General features: G+C 39.0%; 1 pseudogene; it reads right to left on the reverse strand.

Moving 5' to 3' along the window:
• Positions 1-17128, reverse strand: part of LOC137007702 (uncharacterized) — a 1237067-nt pseudogene extending 1219939 nt beyond the window's left edge.
• Positions 17129-23196: the final 6068 nt, after the last annotated feature.

Raw genomic sequence — 23196 nt, forward strand, 5'->3', positions numbered from 1 at the left:
CCTTGTTTTCGACCTTGTCTCTGTGTTTCTTGCTCTGCCTGTATTTTTGACTTTGGACTGTTTCCTGGATTATGATCGTTTGCTGCCTGCCCTGATATTTGCCTGTGTTTTGGACTACCCTTTGCCTTGTCTCTCCTGATCCTGTTTGCTGGTGTTGGACTTCCTGCTTGTGTGACTACGCTCTTTTAATAAAGCTTGCATTTGGATCTACCACCCTGTCGTCTCAATCTCCAACATTACATATATAGACAGAGTTGACTCACCCATATTCCTCGACAGTTTTACAGCATCTGACCCGCCCTAAGTTCCCAACATATCAGAAATTAATCTCTTTTTGCATCCAATGAAGAATCTTTCGTCCTCAAGGAATATTTGCTACAATCCTCTGGCCTTACTAGGAGCAATTACACCGGCGCTGATCTCTAAGAGTTATCTCGGGGGCGTCAGCCCAAACAAACGGGTCCCCACATGCCAAGACGCCGAGGCCTACTCTCGTCACTGCGGTTGAAACATCAACGATCTACTTCCGTGTATTTCCCTAGTCCTGCCCATTCTATCATTACTGCCATAAAGAAATGGACAACAAGGCAGTCGAGCACCAAGCTCGAGTCTCGGGCAATGACACCTCTTCCTGTGAAGGAATGGGCATTCCTCCATCATCAGGCCGCCGCAGCAGGCCTTCAGCAAGCCAGAGCCGCGCCGCAGCGCAGATTCAGTCCCAGCCAGCTCACACTTTCCACTCTATCAGCTGAACTCTGCAAGAGCACAGTTAAAATTCTTCTCGTTTTCTGTCCCTGAATTAATTTCCACTGTTATGCCATCTGGATCAATGTTGATTGGGGGAATTCACATTTTTAACAGTTTCTGTAAAAGTTAAGGTGCCGCTTGTGGTTTAAACACGCACACAGCTGTTATATGCTCGTACATCACGTTCAGATTGCATGCACGGTTGCATACAGAATCATTGAAACTCAGAACTTATTGTCATCGCTGTCCTGCGATTCATCAACAAAATGGCTTAGAAACTTAAAGTCATAATATGTATTTCTGTTTTGAAGTAACTTCAACCACCGCTGGTAAAGAGACACAGAGACTGGTAGGACAAATTCTTACAATTGTTCTTTTGCTGATACATTTAAATAAATCTTACAGTTATGCAAAGCTCTGTCTTTTACAAGTAAGTCTCTTTTGATTTCTGGTCTTTAAAGGGTCATGAAACCCCCTGTTTTACCCTGGTTGTTCACACCTCAAAGCTCAAAAAACTGTTAAAATGAGCATGTAAAGCTCTGGAAAAGTGGGAGTGTAGAGGGGGAGAAGAGGGGAGAGAACAACCAATGAAGCACAGAACACACTCATTATACACAATAATGAATATTAATATATGAGCACAGAGAAAATGACAACAAATTCCCAAGCACAAGGGAGAAATGTGAAAGAATAGGCTAATAATAGGCTACTTTGATTACATTTACGAGCACTGCACTCTCAAAATCAGTCTTTTGTCTATTAGAATAATTGTGTCATTGCGTTCAGATAGGATACACCACTGTATCAGTGTCCAGTTTGCACATACAATTAATTTGAAGAAGACTTAATGAAATATGTGTGCATATACCATGCTGGTTCATGTTTGGTGCAGGAGAATGTGTGAAATATGTCTATAAAAACTTTAAACATGAATACTTTATTCTGCATGAGCTATGATCTACGTGGCTAGTGTTGTTAAACACAACGCGAAGCTCTGCACTGAAACCGATCATATGCGCACTCCGCGTGTATAGCATAACAATCGTAGTTTTCATGTGTTCGTATTCAAACTTCAGTTCTGACCGCATCATAGGCAAAAAACAAAACAACACTCATGTGCTGCTGTGCTGGGGGAAACATACATACGGCTCGCGTGTCTGAACGCAGAGGTGATGAACGGCGCTTTTGTGATATTTGAATTCTCCATTGTAATGCGATCTCATGCAAACATATTTTCCATTTGTGCTGGCAGATCACAGCAAAACAAACTGCAGGCACCCAAACTTCTGCTCTGGTCGCATCGCAGGAAAACACATTGTGTTGTAGCACTGAGGAAACGAACACCAACTCTTGCATAATACCGCAATTATAATCTTATGCTACAGCACAGTGATTGGATTGAATGAGCTTTTTCTCATGAATAAATGTAGAAACTGTTGACGTCAGCATGTTCGACCAGCCCATACTTGGAGCCAACCAGGACTCCGGATCTTGCTGGTAGTACACGATGACTTCAGGTTTTGTGACGTTGCTCCGACTTTGTTTTTCTAACTGGAAGATAGTAATTGCTCTGAAAAATGCATAAATAACTAATTTTAACTTTTAAATTAAATAAAACTTTTAAATAAAATGAGTACCTTTAGTGTTTTCAAAGATGTGCAGCCTATACATATCTGTTCACAGCTCAAATGTATTCTGGGGTTTCATGACCCTTTAACTTCATTAGTTCATTTCCAGGCTTCACGGCATAAGTAATCAATAGGATATTTATGTAACTTCCTAAACTGTTCTAAACAGGAATTTACTAGCTTAGCCATCTCAGCCATTTCATCAGGCAATCTCTCACCCTACCTCTCTTTTGTCTTTGGTCTACAGTTCAACTACGGACCATAGTGTGAGGCTGACTTCGCTATCGCCGCAGGCCTAGACTTTTTCTATCCACCTTGTTCCTTCTCAGGCTCCAGGGGCCAGCCCGAGCAAGAGGTTGCCTCCGCTAACAGCCTCGGTCCCAGCCTTTCTTCACTGTCCCACAAACAAAACGCTGTTCACCCTGTCTACTACAACCTGATGCCCATCCCACCAAATGCTACAGCCTTGGAACCAAACTCTGTTGCCAACAACATCAGATCCTCTTAGAAATTCAAGCTGTTGGCACCAGAGGTGGACCCATTCCCAACCCTGGTACCTTATTATTCAGAGCTGATATTTCCATAAACCACCCACTAAAAACTCTCCTTGACACCTCCCAACTACATTCTTGAAGCTGCCTCCCCTAGAACTCTACAATCCATTCCCCATAGAAGCAGAAACTACAGCCACCCAAAAAGGCCTCTCCCAGCATCAGATTCAAACACTTGGCCGCTGGTCATCAGAAGCTTTTAAGAACTACATCCAATCTAATCGCTTCCCAACAAACACTTATCAGCTAGTTTCAGCTCCAGCTCGTTCTCTCACACATACCTACAAGCCACCATATCCAACTCAACTAATACCATCATTCCAATAAAATTGAATTTTTTCTATTATTGCTGCAGCAGTGATGCACCTCGGCTCCTGCAGGAGCTCAGTTCCTCTGGCTATTCTCTCCACTGCCACAGCTGTAATGCACCTCGGCTCCTGCAGGAGCTCAATTCTTCCGGCCAGTTTCTACACTGCCACAGCAGTGATGCACCTCGGGTCCCGCAGGAGCTCAGTTTCTCTGGCTATTCTCTCCACTGCCGCAGCAGTGATGTCGCCTCGGCTCCCGCAGGAGCTCAGATTCTCTGGGCTATTCTCTCCACTGCCGCAGCAGTGATGTCGCCTCGGCTCCCGCAGGAGCTCAGTTTCTCTGGCTATTCTCTCCACTGCCGCAGCAGTGATGTCGCCTCGGCTCCCGCAGGAGCTCAGTCCTTCTGGCTATTCTCTCCACTGCCGCAGCAGTGATGTCGTCTCGGCTCCCGCAGGAGCTCAGTTTCTCTGGCTATTCTCTCCACTGCCGCAGCAGTGATGTCGACTCGGCTCCCGCAGGAGCTCAGTTTCTCTGGCTATTCTCTCCACTGCCGCAGCAGTGATGTCGCCTCGGCTCCCGCAGGAGCTCAGTTTCTCTGGCTATTCTCTCCACTGCCGCAGCAGTGATGTCGCCTCGGCTCCCGCAGGAGCTCAGATTCTCTGGGCTATTCTCTCCACTGCCGCAGCAGTGATGTCGACTCGGCTCCCGCAGGAGCTCAGTTTCTCTGGCTATTCTCTCCACTGACGCAGCAGTGATGTCGTCTCGGCTACCGCAGGAGCTCAGTTCCTCTGGCTATTCTCTCCACTGCCGCAGCAGTGATGTCGCCTCGGCTCCCGCAGGAACTCAGTCCTTCTGGCTATTCTCTCCACTGCCGCAGCAGTGATGTCGCCTCGGCTCCCGCAGGAGCTCAGATTCTCTGGGCTATTCTCTCCACTGCCGCAGCAGTGATGTCGCCTCGGCTCCCGCAGGAGCTCAGTTCCTCTGGCTATTCTCTCCACTGCCGCAGCAGTGATGTCGCCTCGGCTCCCGCAGGAGCTCAGTTCCTCTGGCTATTCTCTCCACTGCCGCAGCGGTGATGTCGCCTTGGCTCCTGCAAGAGCTCAGCTCCTCTGGCTATTGATATCGCCTCGGCTCCTGCAGGAGCTCAGATTCTCTGGCTAATATCTCCACTGCCGCAGCAGTGATGTCGCCTCGGCTCCTGCAGGAGCTCAGATTCTCTGGCTAATATCTCCACTGCCGCAGCAGTGATGTCTTCATCCATATGGCGAGAACTCTCCCGGGCACTTCAAACTAACCCTCCAAACAGCACAATCAGCCTACGCAGTGCAATTTTTGGGGGTCATCAGTAATGTTTCCGGCTGCTGTCCAGCATTGGTTTTCAATTTTTGGGGAGAACTCTGGGTTCAGGTCAAATACCGAGCTCGGAGCCCTCTCCTCGGACAGCACGCCAAATACACATACTGCTTCGCATACTATTTACTACCTGATCATTTGTAAGTGTGAACTCGTGAATTACGAATAATATTCCATAATACATGTATTATTGTTTGTTATATTGGACTGTTAAATAATTGAATCTGAAGTCTGTATTATTTACTTATTGTAATTATTTATCTTTGTACAACAAACAAATGCTTCAGTAAAGTCATTAAAGGAAAGAACCTGGGTTCTGACCGGACCACCAGGGCGAGTGTTTCCTTTCCAACAGTCCTAGAGATAAAATTCAAAAGTCCAAATCCTACAATCCTGTTATTTCTTTCTCTTCTGATCGTCTCATCACTTCTCACTGTGTGAATCTGAAATCATGAGATTTACAGATAAGATTCATCTGTGATTCTGCAGATGGAGTAAATCAACTCAATCTCTCTAAACAACTCAATCATATTTTCTGTTTAAACATTAAAACAGATGAATATGTTATTTGGTATTAACTATAAATCATTAGAGCTGCAGTTCAATGTGAAGACAAACTCACATAGTGTGAATCAATGAAACATTCATTAATATTATGAATGATGCTCAATGCTTCTTTTCTTTCATTACAGCCATGAGAGCATGTTCAGAGGTGAGAGAGACACACTTCAGTAAAATGCATCAATCTGTCCTGATTCAGATCAAACTGTGTTGAAGTGAATTTTCTGTAAGTGTGAATGTGTTTTTCAGTGAGGAATGAAACTGCAGGCAAGTTTCATCTGATAAACATGTGTCTAATTCACTAATAAAACACTGATTCAGACTCAATCCAGTTTGAATGTGAACAGGCTCTCAGGTCAAACATTAAAACATTTAATTCCAATATTGATTGATCATTGTTTAGATCGGATTGATAACTTGTAACTTAATATAGAGTTGTTTTTTTTTAATGATTGCAGTTGTTTATTCCAGTGGGTATAAAGTTCACATGCTTCTGCTTTAAGACTCATTTACACACTTAAAACAATTTTTTTGGACGATTTTACTGTTTCAATATCAGGAGTAAATCAGACGATCAGGTACAAGAACTACTACAGATGATTGAAGGAATGATGATGGGGAAATAGTGGGAGATTTATCATGGAACGAATGAAGAGGACCAACAGCGAGGTAATATTGTCAATTACAGGTTGTTATGTTGTAAATGACAATAATAGAAAGAAACATGGCAGTTTGTTCACTAAGTGTAAGTCACTAGTTTGTCACATTGATCTTAAGGGAAAAATCCATACAGTCTGTTTTAACAGTGATTTGATCATTCTGTTGTAGTTTCAGGAGAAAATTCAGATTTTTCCAAGCAGACACTAAGCAACCACCAAACTGTCCTGCCGCTTATTGTGGCTGTAAGGAAACTACTTTGTTTCTCAGCACATAAAGATGAACTACTTATTGTGGTTTCAGACTGTGGTGATGTGGTTTCTCCACTGCATGGATCTTCATGTGTATCTTCAGGTTACTTTTAATAGAGAAACTCTTTCCACACTGATCACACGTGTGTGCCACTTCTCTGTTGTGGATCCTCTCATGTCTTTTCAGAGATGATGACTGACTGAATCTCTTGTCACAGTGTGAACACTTGTAAGGTTTCTTTCCAGTGTGGATCCTCTCATGTCTTTTCAGATATGATGACAGACTGAAACTCTTTCCACACTGATCACACGTGTGCAGCTTCTCTCTGCTGTGAATTCTTTCATGTGTTTTCAGAGATGATGACTGATTGAATCTCTTGACACAGTGTAAACACTTGAAAGGTTTTTCTCCAGTGTGAATTCTCTGGTGCTGTTTTAAACTGTTTGCTGTAGTAAAAGTCTTTTCACACTCAAAGCACATGTACTCTCTCACACCAGTGTGTGTTTTCTGATGTTCTTGTAAACTACACAGCTGTGAAAAACTCTTTCCACACACAGAACATGAATGTGGCTTCTCCTTTGTGTGAACTGTCAGGTGTCTCTTCAGGTTTGATGCCCAGAGAAATGTTTTGCCACATTCATTACATTTGAACTGCTTCTCTCTGGTATGAACTGTACTGTGAATCTCAAGACTTTGTTTTGTTGTAAAACTCTTCCCACATTGATCACATATGTGTGGTTTCTCTCCAGTGTGAACTTTCATGTGTTCCTTAAGATGTCCTTTTTGTGTGAAGCTCTTCCCACACTGATCACATGTGAACGGCTTCTCTCCTGTATGAACTCTCATGTGAAGCTCAAGATATTGTTTGGTTGAGAAACTCTTTCCACATTGAGTGCAGGTTGTAGATTTCTTGGCTCTTTTCTTTAAAAAAGTAGTTTTAGTCTTTGAGCGACTCAAAGGTTTTTCTCCAGGTTTGACATGATGTTCCTCCTCCACTTCACTCAGTTCTTCACTCTCCTCCTTCACTTCCATCAGCTCTGAAATTACAAAAATAGTTAATTTTCAGTATATTAAAGTAATTCAAAATGAGGATTATGAAGTGAAAGAACATAAAAGTGAACCTTCATGTACTGAAGTAGACAACTGCTATACAATATTCTGATCACTTCTAATGCCTTTTTATATATTTATTATATGTCCCTGAAACAATTATTATATTTAAAACATAATAGACAAATCAAAAGTTTCTGTTGTGAGAACTATTAAATATGCTGATGAAACACAATTATTGACATATTTTGACACCAACTTTTATTTATGAATAACTTCTACTTTTTATGAAAAGTACAACTTTATCAATAACAATAAATCAGATTTTCCTTAAGTCAAGCTTAAAACCCTGTCAGCCATTTTGGAAAGTGAATTTCCTTGATACAGTTTGGTGTTTACTGATATTACTACTTTATTTTGAAAAAAAAAAAAAAAAAAAGTTTGGTTACATTGTTTCAAATTTTGAACCAGATATAAAATATTATGTATTTTGACCTGATGTTGACAATCAATATGAACATTTTTCAAATCTCACTTTACTCACCATTTGTTGAATATTAGATTAACTGCATATTTAAATGTGTAGCTGAATCTTTCTAACATGAATGTTGTTCAGCATCATGAATGACTGAAGAACAAAGAGGTTGGTGTTTATTCTTCATTCATTCATGATGCTGAACAACATTCATGTTAGAAAGATTCAAGCACTTCTGCATATTTAGAGAAACAATAAAACAATGATACATAATGTTCATTTTTAACATATGCTCAGTTTGAGAAACCTTTGAGAAACTATTTTACATTTGTTTCATATCTGGTTCACAATTTGCAGGAGTGTTACCAGAATTTCAATCCAGTTTTCAACAGTGTTATTGCTCAAGTTTTATTTTTAATGCAACTTGAGCAAAATCTCTTCTTACAATAACTTTGGTAACAGGGTTGATGAATGCAGTCATTCATTTGTGTAAAAACTGAGACAATGGATTGAGATTATTTGTCCTCCCATCATGCTGTAGAAAGAGCCTGTAACACAGTAAGTATGGGAAGGAGGAGGCGGGAACCGGCGAACATTAAACAAAACTTTAATTTCAAAATAAACAAAGAACAAAACGAAAGTAAAGCCGGCAGACCCTCGCGGACGTCTGCCGGTCACACAAACATAATAAAACATAAAATAAAGTCCAGGCCTGGTCCTCTCTCGTTCTTCACTGTCGTCGCTCCTCCTTTTATGCTCCCGGAGCTCCTCCGTGAGGGACTCAAGGCCGCTGCGCCTCACAGGTGAAGCTCATTATCACTCGCGCCACCGGCCTCGCGCAGTTCCCTCACGGCTCTCGCCCGCCCTGGTCGCCACAGAGCCCATATGATGTCATTTCCTGGGCGTTTTTGAAAGGAGGAAAATCATGTCAGAAGTAATATCTCCTTATAGTGGACTTCAGTGGACTCCAAACCGTTGAAGGTCAAAATTACAGTTTCAGTGCAGCTTCAAAGAGCTTTAAACGATACCAGACAAGGAATAAGGGTCTTATCTAGAGAAACCATCGGTCATTTTCTGAAAAAAAATTGTAAATTATATAAGTTTAACCAGAAATACTCATCTTGAACTAGCTCTCTTCTTCTTTATTTGAATTATAGCAGTGTAGACACTGCTAAGTGTATTACTGCCCTCACACAGGTCAAAGTTTGAACTAAATTGTCATATACTATTGAACTAGGATATTGCATATAAAAATTAGTTCAAACTGAGATTCAGTGAACTGCGAACAGGTGCGCGTGCCAGAAGGGAGCGCGAGTGCATGGAATATTAATGCGAAGGGCCTTGCATCACCAGTGCAGACCACCATCAGAAGCTGAAAGCACGCCTGGCCTTGACGATTTACCTGACTGAATTTGGTGAGTGATGGTTTCAATAATTTTAATATTTTCTGGTATATCTAAGTTAAGTTACTCAGGAGCTCTGTTGACATAGACTTAGCTAACGTTAGCTACAGCTTGATGAATTGAGTCATTGAACACAGCAGGAGAGAACGCAACGTTAGCCAGCTAGCTAAAGCTCCGGTGGAAAATTATTAGCTAACGCTACCGTTTTTGAGGAGGTAGATTTTGAGGTGAGGGGACTGACAAGGCAGAAGGTAAAGTGGTCCACCGTTCTATCAATAAGCAGACCTGCCAACCTGTACGCAATTTGAGTAGCGGATACGCATTTTGACTTCAAAGTACGCTGGTACGATTTGTCACTCTAAACTACGCAAAAACCTGGTGACGCCTCTGTGCACGCGCAGTCCTCAAATCAAGCAACAGCAAAAGAAGAAGAGTTCGACCAATCATAGCGCTAGGTTCTTTCCCCAAATATACTGTAAATGTTAGACCCAGTGACAGGCTGGCATGAAATGGCTTGCATAATACTTAGTAAGGAGGCCATAATAATTTTTGACTCATGGCTGAAGTTTCTCCAGATCTCCCCAGGTTGGCAAAAAAATGCAATTGATGAAGATTAATAATTAGATGTCCTTTCTTTCTGCAACGTGTATGAATGTTTGTGCGAGTTTGTGTTAGATTAGTTTGTATTAGAATAATCAGTCTCTTGTAGATTTTAAAAGAAAGTGTCTTGTATTTTGTGTTCAAATGTAATAATGTCTTAAACTGTCGATCCTGTTACTGAGCTATTAATTAGGGTTTTCACAATAGTTGGATATTTACATCCGTTACGAGAGCTTATTGCGGTCTGTGCAGATGAACGCTAGACGATTCAGTTGCTCGGTTGTAAACTAAATGACTCTTTATAATTCCCTATAAATTAATTATTTAATTTTAACTGATTTTGGTCCTACAGTATGCTCTTGGCCACCGTGCTGCAGCTCAGTTTCAGGGTCTTGGCAATCTTCTTATAGCCTACGCCATCTTTATGTAGAGCAACAATAATTTTTTTCTGATCCTCAGAGGGTTCTTTGCCATGAGGTTCCATGTTGAACTTCCAGTGATCAGTATGAGAGAGTGAGATTGATAACACCAAATTTAACACACCTGCTCCCCATTCACACCTGAGACCTTGTAACATTATTGAGTCACATGACACCAGGGAGACAAAATGGCTAATTGGGCCCAATTTGGACATTTTCACTTAGGGGTGTACTCACTTTTGTGGCCAGCAGTTCAGACATTAATGGCTGTGTTGAGTTATTTTGAGGGGACAGCAAATTTACACTTATTCAAGCTGTACACTCACTACAATACATTGTAGTGTAAGTTGTTTGTAACTATTTCTGAGTGCTTTTTGAAGTGTGTTTCAGGTCATTGTCCTGCTGGAATACCCATGACCTCTGGTGGAGACTTTTTTATGGTGTCAGCAGTGGGTAACAATCCTTTGTTGTAATTGTCCATTAATTTTGCTCTTCCGTCCGTGTCCAGGGAGGCCAGCTACAGTGCCATGGGCTGTAAACCTCTTGATGATATTGCGCAAAGTGGACACAGGAACATTAAAGTCCCCCTGTAGTAAATTATTTTTTTACCTTAAAACTCATCTTTGATCACTAAAATGACATTTAAAAAAAATTCAAGTGAAAATTTTTTTTCTTCATACCTTAAAATAGCTTGACTGTAACTCTATACCCTTGCCTCATTTAATATACACAGATCAATGAATATGCAAATTAGCCCCGACTCCACTCGCTCACGGCAGCTCGGTGAGTATAGACCTTATGTAGCCCCGCCCCTTTTTAGCACTGCGCTAGTTGTCTTTTGACTTCCGGTTTGTATTTCCACAGCAATCTTACGTATTTATGAATTAACTGCTCATTTTAAAATCTTCCTGGTCTACTGACATTTGTTAAGACATCTGCTTTAAACATAACAATGCTCATGATAACTTTCATTAACTCTACAACAGGTAAATCCACTTCACCAGCTAATTATTCTTTAACAGCGATGCCATAGAAATATATAGGGCTACCACAAAAACGGAAGTTGAAAGACAATTTTCTAAAGATGGTGGCGCACTTGTTTCTCTGGTAAATAAGGTCTATAGGCTACTGTTGCTGCAGTGACGATTTGCTGTTTGTGTTTTGTCCGTACATGAAATAAATGCACATCCTTGAATGAACGCGGATTTCCAGCGTATTTACTTGAACTCATCAAGTAGGCTAATATCTATGGTTTGATCCATTCCAGAGACGGCCAAAATCAGAATTTATAATGGACTGAATATCTCTCTCAAAACTTTGTGCGATTCCACACTAACTGACATTTGCACATGAATCACAGTCACATGCACACGCTCGGAGCAATATTGTTTTATCTTTGTTTTATAGTATTAAAGTATTTCGAAGGACAAAAACATTAACTTTATTGGCTTTACTTCAAGTCAGCTGTCACTTTACTTTGGCACTTGGCACAATGCTTGCGACAGTTCTGTCTTTAATTAATATGGATTAATATGATTAGCCTTTTGCTTGACTAGGTTATCAAACAGCTAATAATGTGTTGTTAATGTTACACAAACCATGTTCCTGTTCGAGAGTCAGGCAGCTGCCTTCTCACAATCAGTATCCTTACAAACGCTTTGAACAACTCAAAACATCAGAGGAGAAAGGCTTATAATTCATCATAACATCGTAATAGACTCAAATTTTCATATCAACAGAAAATTTACCAGGATAAGCTGGCTTCTCTCGAGACTTTCCTGCTTCAGAGCAGTCAGCGTTAATGATATGCTAAAGCCCACCGGCACGTTGTTCTGATTGGTTACAAGGTAGTCTGTGATGTCACAAACACCACCGATTTCAAACCGCAGGTTTTTGGTTTACTGCAGTTTTAAACATAAAATACTCAGCAATGGTGCTGACTTATGAATTTGCATATGGTTTGTCTTAAAGCATATTTAAAACACCACACAGACATATGAACAACATTAAAAACTTGATTTTCACCACATTGAGGTTTTAAGATCTCTGGAGATGGACTTGTAGCCTTGAGATTGTCCATGTTTTTCCACAATTTTTTCTTTACACTTCTTTCCTTTCTTCACTTCATCCTCAGTGAGAGACACAACACAAAGGTTTAGTCAACTTTTCTCCATTTTAACTGGCTGATTACTATATTGCCACAGGTGTCTAAATACCAAATACAGGAGCATCACATGCTTGAAAATTATTTCTTAAAATTGTCAAGGTGCCAATAATTTTTTCCAGTCCATTTTTGAGTTCTGTGAAATTGTCAAGTTTGAGAATTGGTGCTAGAACCACTGCCCCTCTGCCCTCATCTGCGGAGGTGTCCATGCCCCTCTCGACCCCCTCCTCTACCTTTGACAGGATTTCCATAAGTGTTCTGTTATCGCTCCGTTAAAGATCCACTAATTCTGTAAATCCGCTCCGTGTTTTCCTGCTCGCTGCCCAGCATCACTCACAGTCTGTCCATGCTCAGGCGAGTGTGTGGAGATGACAGTTCCAGAAGTTCAGGTAGATGCATTATAATCCACATACAGACAGTAGTTGGGCTGCGAAAGTAGTAATTTGGTGGTTTGTTTTTGTATTTCTGTCGGTAATGTTTTGCTCCTGTGCCTCTAATAGTGCTAACAACTTGTACAGAACATTCGCGTTCTTGGAAGAGAAGTAGAATCTGTTTCTAATCACATTATTTTATCCAAACTTATATAATATAAAGAACACCAAATTTGCTGTTGTTGGCACATTTGGTAGACAAAAAACAATGCTTTCACAAAAAAAGACCAAGGCATAGCGAAGGGAGGCTGCTAAAGGCCCTTCATCATTGCAAACATATTCAAAACTCCAGCACGCCAACGAAAATTAACAATGGATTTACTACGAATAAAATTTAAAAAAAAAAAGGTTACTGTAGTTATTCCATGGTAACCACGAATTAACTATAATTCTGCTACAAAAACAGTTTAACTATAGCATTTGTGTGGTTAAATAGAAATGGTAATCAATACACTAGAAACCATGGTTTTATTAAATGGTACAGTATTTATTGTATTCAGACAGGTTTGTTGAATAGTTTGCCAGGTCTTATATGGAAAATCAACTGCCAGCCTGTATAGAGAGGTTCTTGAGACTCAAACAGCTTTATTTGCTGCTCAACACTTTCGCTGCCCTCTTAAAGGATTAGTCCACTTTTAAATAAACTTTTCCTGATAATTTACTCACCCCCATGTCATCCAAGATGTCCATGTCTTTCTTTCTTTAGTCAAAAAGAAATAAAAGTTTTTGAAGAAAACATTCCAGGATTATTCTCCTTATAGTGGACTTCAATGGGCACCAAACAGTTGAAGGTCAAAATTAGTTTCACTGCAGCTTCAAATTGTTGAAGAGAAATAAGGGTCTTATCTAGTGAAACAATCGCTCATTTTCTGAAAAAAAATTGTTTTAGCCATAAATACTCATCTTGAACTAGCTCTCTTCTTCTCCTCTTTTAGAATTCTGGCAGTGTAGACACTGATAAGTGTATTACTGCCCTCCACAGGCCAAAGTTTTTATATGCAATATGCTAGTTCAATAGCATAACAATTAGTTCAAACTTTGGCCTGTGGAGGGCAGTAATTCTAATAGAGGAGAAGAATAAGAGAGCTAGTTCAAGATGAGCATTTAAGGTTAAAACTTATAGAATTTTAAATCTTTTCAGAAAATGAGCGATGGTTACACTAGATAAGACCCTTATTTCTCATCTGGGATTGTGTAGAACAATTTGAAGCTGCAGTGAAACTAATTATGACCTTCAACTGTTTGGTGCCCATTGAAGTCCACTATAAGGAGAAAAATCCTGGAATGTTTTCATCAAAAACTTTAATTTCTTTTCGACTGAAGAAAGAAAGACATGGACATCTTGGATGACATGGGGGTGAGTAAATTATCAGGAAAAGTTTATTTAAAAGTGAACTAATCCTTTAATACAATTAATTTGACAAACTTTCCTTTAATAAGCCTTTATCTGACTGAGTTCTTCTGTGCTCTGAATCACTCACGAATCCTTTAACAATTCAATAATCTCTGTTCAGTTTTTGCACAATATTGTTTTCATGACTTCAGGGTATTGCATGATTTCATGATTTTCATCTTCAGAAAGATCTTTCTTCCTCTCCATACTGCACAAGAACTATGACATGCTTAATAATGCAGAACAACTTATTTAAGTAGGCTAGGTTTTCCATTTACCAAAGAAGACCTGGCAAACTATTGAACAAAGCTGTCTGAGACTGGAAATAATTTTATTTTACTGAAATCCAACTGATGTGTCATTTGGGTTATAATTTGGAACACATTGTATAGATTTATGCTTTATAATATGAAATTAAATGCATTATACTTCACTTCAAGATGAAACTGAGGCAGACTCAGAGAGTGAAGGAGATCCACTGAGCATCAGACTGAGTAAAAGGATATGCTAGAAATATGCTAAAGACAGACAATTAATTATGCAAATAGAAGAATAATTACAACAAATTAAATTCAATTAGACAAAAATGTAAATTGAATTAGCACTAATCTTAATTAAGGTTACAATATGTGATTGTAAATATTTTGTTATTCATTCTCTATTTTAAGATGATATTACCTATAGCCCGGGATACGCCGCACGATTTTTGGCTGTCCCAGACAAAAGATTGCCATCGTGAAACAATCATGGCGATTTCTGTGATCGTGGCTCTGAATCGGTGGTCTTATGTCGTATAGTGAGAGAGGTTAAAAGACGGCCGTTTTCCCGGTCTTGCGACAGATAGCCTTCGATCATTTTCTGACAGTGTCATAAATTCAGCATGATCATCTCACAGTGCGTTTGCTGCTACGACCTACGTCTACTGACCAGCCAATGAAAATGTGACATGAAATCAACGTGACATGATTTTCAAAATAAATTACAGAAGAGCAGTAATTTATCAATTTGCAGCAAGCATATTTTCATACTCATAAGGCATGTTCAGACCTTTATTTTGAAATGGCAATGAACATGAAAAATCATTAAAGATTGGTTGAGACATGTTTGTTTTCATGCCAGGAGTTCAAAAGATAACATCCATTCAATTTTTGGAGAAAAAAAAAGGTCTAAAAATATATATATATTTTTTAAATACATTTATGTATACATACAATACATACATTTATGATTGTGGCGGGGATCTATAACCCACATACATGTTTTTATGTTTATTAGAGGCTGAATTCATATCAAATTCTGCCAAACTTCCCATACTACTTCTATATAGAATGTCTACTTCATAAATTGTATGAAAATAATTGAAATATATGGTTCAGATCACTCAAACCATATATGGAAATGGAGGCGCCTTTATATGGTCAGTAATGGAGCTTGGTTGTCATCTAGTAAAAAAGTGTGGTACTGCGCCCAAACAAAATCGTACTGAAAGCTCATTTTTTGAGATATCAACCTGAAATTTGGAACACAACTTGTTCAGAATTTTGGCTTTGATTTCCTTGCAGTTTTAGAGTAAATCTTGTTTAAAATATATATTTAATATAAAATATTGTATTTTTACATTTTCATAAACTACTTTTATTCATAACTTCTATAACTTTTATTCTGTTTCACTTACATAAGTTATTTCACTTCTGCAATAAATCTGCCAGATTTCATTTGAATGCTCTCCACCTGAGCTAATTAGTTTAATTATCTGAACCTGTTCCTCTCGAACTTTGTTATAAAACATCATATATGGTAGTGGTTCTATTACTCATCTGAATCAGTACAAAACCTCTGAATCAAGATCAGACGAAGAAGCAGAAACAAACGATAAAAGCTTTGATCAAGTACATGCAACTAACGCAATCATCAAATATTAATCAACAATCTTTTATGAAGCTTTTTAACGTTACTGAATGAAATATTGAACCCATGAAGAGGTGTAAGATAATATATCAGGTATCAAAAGTATAACGTGAGATTTGGAGCGTGAGCTATGAATCCGATCCAGACATGGCCTTTAAAAAAAAAAAGCTCAATTTTCTCAGCTTATTGTTCAAAATGTTGCTATTTTTAAATGAAATTCAGCCACATTAAAGAGTTAATAAAAAGATCACATGAAGGTAGAATAAAATATTTGGGGTTTTTTTTTATTATTAAAAGCAGATGCTGTTTTTTTTTTTTTTTTTTTTACATTTGACATGTTTTGACATACTGTAAGTTCAGCTATTCATACTGTAGGGAAATTTTACAGTTAAAGACCAGATATGTTAAATAAAGAGTCAGAGTTTAAAAAAATTAAATAAATTGAAGAAAATTTTACTGAAGAATAGTTTGCAGTTTCATCAGCAGAAGCCAGCTTTTTCCCCCAAAAATAAATAAAAAAATAAAACACATGAAATGTGATTTTTTACAAATCTGTTTTGAACTACATCCATATGTGGTTTGAAATCCTATTCAAAAATCTCATTACTGGTTAAATGGTTATTGATATAGGGATTATGTACAAAATATTTTAAATAGAACTTATTTATTGTTTGATTTAATGTTCAATTACAGCTATTTATGTTCAGGTATGTTAAAATGTTAGTACAGCACTTTTGAGCATGAACAGAAAATAATATTTTCCATTATTCTCTATTCAGAAGTAGATATTGGGTTTAATGTTGCAGAAAATAATTAGTTTATTTTGGCTACTTCTGTAATATTCTCTAAGATTATATTTCTGTATATTCTTTATTTCTGTAGAGCTGGACGTTTTAACAATGATCAAATGACAGTTCAGCTGTGAGAATAAAACCAACCTGTTTGTTCCTCAGTATCTTCATGTTTCACTCTGAATGTTTCTTCAATCCTTATGTCTTCAGTCTCATCTTTAATAAACTCAATCTTAATGTCTTCACTCTCATCTTTAATAAACTCAATCTTAATGTCTTCACTCTCATCTTTAATAAACTCAATCTTAATGTCTTCACTCTCATCTTTAATAAACGCCATCTTTAAGAAGAGAATCATTAACAGAGTTAACTGTTTCTATCGATTAAAACAGCTTAACTTCTTACTTTCTTCAGCAGAATCACAACAGATGCAGCAGCGCGGAGCATTCTTATGACGTCATGTCGTCACTTCAAAATAAAAGTCATGTTCACACGCAGCATTGGCTGTTTCATAAAAAAACGGTCTCGCCAGGCGACCTTTATTGTAATTTTTTTTATTGTATTTTGTTTTTTTTTTATTGTATATTTTGTCAACATATCAACTTGGTTACCTATAATATGACATAATGCAAGTAAACAAAACATTTAATTTTTTTAGTAGGCTAAGAGTTTAATATTTTTATTGTAAATGTTACTCATTCAATTACTAAATTATGATCATAGAAAACAATTTATTAAAAGTGTAAAATGAAATTTCAACATAATAAAGTGTGGTCATATATTAAACATGATGATTGTATTTAGGCCTACAGTAAAAACACACATGCTTATGTACACTTATGCTGAACAGTCCAGTGCCAGTCTTACGAGTGTGTTTTTCTGAAGAAGATGCAGTGCCTTCACTGAGATTCAGACGAGGAGAAAGCATCACAGCTGGAGCCATGAGATTCGAGTCCTTCATGTGGGGCATCTTACCGGGTGACAGCAGACGCGTTTGCAATGCCAACATCTGTGCATCATGTCGACAGTCCTTTTTTATTACAGCTTATTAACAAGTTTCTCTCTCTTTCTTCCTCCTAGCAGCTGCCTGTCTCTCTCTTTCCTCATTTCTCTCTGCCTGCTCACGCTGAAGGTCAGTGAGCTCAGTAGAGCTTTGCCTCTTTCTGCATTGGATGGGGGCAGAGGAGGAAGCAGGCACTATTTAATCGGATTAATTGAATGCTGCCGCTGGAGCGCAGCATCCATTTCTGAATACCACTGTCAGGTGGCAGCTGTTACTCCTCCTGCCTCTACCCCTTTCCCTGTTGGTGGTGGGTCCCTCAGCTGCTAATAATAATAATAATAATAATAATAATTATTATTATTATTATTACAAGAAAAAAAAAACATTTATATAATTATACTCGCACACAATTTATATAATTATACTCACATATTTGCTTGTTTAGCTGTAACTGGAACAGCCACATTCTTAACACAAACCCTGAACAGAGAAGACATTTAATCAGCAACAGGAAACTACAGTAACTAAAATAAATCACAGCAAGAAAAAAACCCACTAGAAATTTTACGTTCCCAGAACGTTCCCACTGATGTGTTAAGGATGTTGCCTAGTAACGTTCCCAGAACATTCTCAGAACGTCTCCACTGGTGTTAAGGATGTTGCCTAGAAACGTTCCCAGTACGTTCCGAGACGGTCACGATGTGGAGTTCTTTTAAGGTTTGGGGGACGTTATTTGGTGGACCTCCAGGGAACATTCAGGACGTTCTGGGAATGTTTAGGGGACTATTACTATAGGATGTTGTGTTAACTTCCATAAAATACCCAATGTGACCATAAAATAACCAAAATGGAATGATTCATATAAGGAAGCTTGAACTGCAGCGCTTTCATTACCAAAAGAGGACGTTTTAGGAGCGTCCCTAGTGTTCTGTAAAGGTTCGGAATATTCGTCACCTTTAGAGAACTTTTAGGGAACATTGCACAAGGTCATGAGAACTTCGCTTTCTACGTGGGAAAAAAAACCCATACAAAATAAAATGAGTGTTACTTACTCCCAGCCAGACTTGGATGAGTTTGTTTTTCCAGTGAGGAGGGCTTCATTCGCTCGTCTCTTCACTGCTCCCTAACGAATACAGATTTATAGTAAAATAGATTTTATTGTTAAATAACAGATTAACCAAAAGTTAGTTAAGCATGGTTTAAGGTAAGCTAATTGAATTAAAGTTAGTTAATTACAATGACCTCAGAATGAAAGCTAGCGTAGTTTAATTAAAACGCTTAACGTTATGTTCTGAGGAATACATAAACTTGTAACCTGACTTGTCAACAACCAAATTTCCTCATCTAAATTATATTTGTGTAACGGAGGCCAGCTAGTAGTTGCTGTGCGAGTAAACCTCACTCCTATGATCTCAAGAGATGCTCTAGCGACTGATGCTAGAGGTTGCAGCCTTTAGCCTCCTTGATAGAGCGTCCGACTACCATGCTGGAGACCAAGGTTTGAGCCTGCACAGAGCGGGGCGAGTAGGACCTGGGTGAGGGGTTACATATGTAAATGTATATTTGGGGTTTTGTTGTTAAGACAACGTTAAAAACGTAGTTATGTGTAGCGCTTTCTTCCTCCGCCATTGTTTTGCCGCAATGATTTCTGGGGCTTCAAGCGAATTCAGCGCGCAAGTCTGCACTCGACGCATCCTCGATATCAAGAACACATCCGGGTACTTTCATGTGTCCTCTGTTCTTGCGTTCGACGGTTGATGATGACGTAGAGCAAAAACACAAGGACGCATATTGAGAACAGCCATTGTCTATAATCACAGAATGCATAGAAATCTAACTATTTTTTACCAGATAATCTTTGTATTAGAATTAAGACAGTCACAACATGCAGACTCAATAAATACTAAATATACTAATAATTAACTAGACTAAATATAATAATAATTGCCACGCCTTCACTAAATGCATTTCAATCACTATCACGTATCCAATAAAATGTACACAACCCACAAACACATTTCCTTTCCTCAAATTAAAAGGTACAATATGTAATGATTGTTTGAATAGGCTTCTAGCAACCTCTAGCGGACAAATGAGTATCTGTTACATGTGCACTCTGTTTTGGACTCATTGTTGGACTTGTTGTTGTTCTATTTCCCGCCACCAGTTTGTCACCATAGCAACTGATCACCATTATCATCACACCCAGCTGTTTCTAATCACCCTCCTTGTTATCCCGTGTATTAGAGATGCGCGGTTGGCGGTTACAGCCGCGGACTCCGCGGATCGGGCGGATGACGTGACGAAAAATAATATTTTAATTAAATTCAGGCGGGTGGCGGGCGGTTGAACCAATCAAATTAAAAATATATGTATACATTTGTTAAATATTGTTATCTGACTATACCTACATCCATGGGCGAGGCTAGCCCCTTTTTAGGGGTGCTTCAGCACCCCTAAAAAGGAGCTCAGCACCCCTAAAATATAAAATACCAAAAATATAAATCTTTTTTTAAAACATCGCCAAGTAAAATGCTGTGTTTATATAGAACTGTCTCTTTACGACACAACAAACGGGACACTTTTCATTCTGACTTCACCTCAGCGCCAGGCGCAAGTCAAACGAGCACGGAAAAGATAGGCTACAGGTGACGAGGAGCTTCAGTTGAACAACAGTGAACTAAGGTCAGATGAGATGCTGTCAGGCTATGTCGGTAAAACTCAGAAAAATTAACATGACTGTCCAATCAGCCGTTATTCTGTGCTCGTGGCGTGCACTCAAGAATTGCATGCGCAAATGCACCGGCGCGCTGCATAATTACTTTATTATAGCTTAAATAAAGCGCAAAAGAAACTACGAGCAATGACCGTCGTTGTTCTGTTGTAAGTTAAGTCATGAAATTACCAACATGCGATTAAAGCTGCCTCAAAACTGTGCAATGCATGTATTTGTTGACATGGTTTTAAAGCTATTGTTATCCAATTTGTTGGCCTTAAAACGTCTTAAAATGCACATATGTACACCAGGGAAATCTAAATTTTCTCGGGGGACCATGCCCCCGCACCCCCCTAGCAAACAACATTTTCTGACCTCGGTAATTAAAACCCGGCGTGCGGCCCGGCTAATATTATATCTAATGAAATCTGAGGTAAACGTGTATTTCTCCAAATGTGCGCACTTTTGGACTTAAAGTTTGTATGTGTATGCACTGTGATCGAAAATAAATGGGACCAAATGCGATTGAATGTAAATTTGTGTCTCGTTATTCAATTAATAACTACCGATTGATTTCGCAATTCTATCAGAAATGAAGAATTATTAGTGTCATTGTAGTGTTGCAAATATCTAAGCTATCTAATACTTCAAATCTCAAGGTTAAATCAGATTTTTTGTAAAAATGTTTATGTAACAGCTGCCAAAAATAGTATATAGCTCCACTGTGGTTTTTAACAAATTTTCAAAAAAAAAACCTTTTCAAAACATCCCCCACTCTGTTTTTTTTTCACAAATCGCACCCTGCCTATAATAAGTGTTTATTATCAGACTATTTTAGTCCAGCGGGTCGCCGCCGCTATGGAGTAGCACAGGATCTGGGTGACTCGTCCATAGTCATAAACGGAGAGAAGTAGCGCCGGTTACAATGTTCTTCCGCAAGACGCATGCAGTACTTTGTTCAATGACAATAAAGTTGAATCTAATCTAACCAATCTGATGACTGTTGATACAAAAGGAGGCACATGGAGTTAACGGTCAGGAAAACCAGCTGAGTGAAGAAGGTTTTGTGTTTGTTACAGGGGGCTGTCTGTGTGAACTCTCACATTAAACTGTGCCCATTAATTAGATGTACAAGGCAATGGTAAGTGTTTGGGGTTGTTATGGATAACTACAAATGTGAAAATTATAAATTGTAATTGTAAATGGCCCCGTTATTTTATTCGAGCTTTCTATCTATTTGCTAAAAAATAAAGTGAAACAGGCATTTAGTAGTAGGCTAAATAGCAGCATGTTGAAATGATGTGCCAAAATGCGTTTTCTATTAGGCTACAATTAAAATATTGTACAGTACAGTGCGTTTAATTTAGGCTATTTATTTATTTTGTCCCTGTGCGCCAATCGGAGACGGAGTTCACTGCTGATATTCTGAGAGCTTTCTAGTCTCGCGGCTGTCATCAGCAGCGCCTTGCATCGCCCAATCAGCAGATGGCGGGCGGGTGAGGTTTTGAAAATTGGTCAAAAACGTTGGTGCGGATGGATGACGGACGGATGATGAGTTTTGTGATGCGGTTGCGGATGAAATAATAGCCCATCCGCGCATCTCTACTGTGTATATAAGCCCTGTGTTCCCAGTCTTGTGTTGTCTGGTATTGTTCATGTCATGTTGGTATATGTTCCTGTGGATTCCAGTTTATCTCCTAGTAAAGTCTTATTATAACTCTATCTCCTTGTCGTGCACTTGATGTACCAGCTACCGTAACAGTATCTTCATGACGCCAAGTTTTAGTTTGTGCAAAAGAATAGGGATAGGACTCGGGAAGAAATCGATTTATTAAAATTACTGTAGTATGAAGAAGAGCAGTGCCGAGTGTTGTGGGAGCTGAACGAGGCCGCTGGAGCGATTGACCAACACACGAGCAGCGGAGCTTTTATTATGACACAGTCGCCGGGGCTGCTTCCGCTTTTCCGGTCATGAGCATGAGGTGACGCAGCTCTGTTTATCATATTAGATACATGTGAGTGTGTTGAAAATGATGTTATAACGTTACTCTGTGCGTTCACTCGGCGGCTGCTGTGAGACACTGTTACACACAGATAGATCGATTTTACAATATCATATTAAATGCTGGATGGCTTGTGTTGATAGATGACATGCAATTCATTTTAACATACTATGATGGAGAAAATTCTATATTACTGTTAGTAAAAATAAAGCTGCATCTGATTATGCTACGTTATCTATTATGGTGCGTTCACACCAGATGCGAATGAACAGAGTAGACGCTGATAGAGGTGTGACGTAAGCGGGAAAGCAAGACCTCGCGCTCACAGGACAGTGCTGGTGACATTTGAAAAGTTACTGAGGTTTGTCCAAAAAGTCACTAGATTTGTCGCTAGGCGCTTTTTTGAAAAATAGTTGCTAAAGGGGTCTGAAAAGTCGCTAAATCTGGCGACAAAGTCGCTAAGTTGGCAACACCGGAATTGCCTTCTCCGGCAGCTCCTTAAAGCAAAATGGCAGCCTCTCAACTACCGACACCTGAGTCTCTTTGCCACAATACACTTCAAAACCTTCACCTTGTGCACCTACAAACAAATGCTTTAATTACTGTACTGAAACATTCCTAATATTTCCAAAAAGTTCAATATTAGTAGAACTAACCTTAAGTTGTCCTAAAAACAATTTTAATGAAAGCTTTTTATCTTTACTTCCACCACACATTCACTACTGTTTATTTAAATAAACACACTAAAAACATCATAATGTAAACTCTACTTACCAATCCGT

The sequence above is a fragment of the Chanodichthys erythropterus genome, chromosome 3 (assembly GCF_024489055.1).
Source record: "Chanodichthys erythropterus isolate Z2021 chromosome 3, ASM2448905v1, whole genome shotgun sequence".
NCBI classification, from domain to species: Eukaryota; Metazoa; Chordata; class Actinopteri; order Cypriniformes; family Xenocyprididae; genus Chanodichthys; species Chanodichthys erythropterus.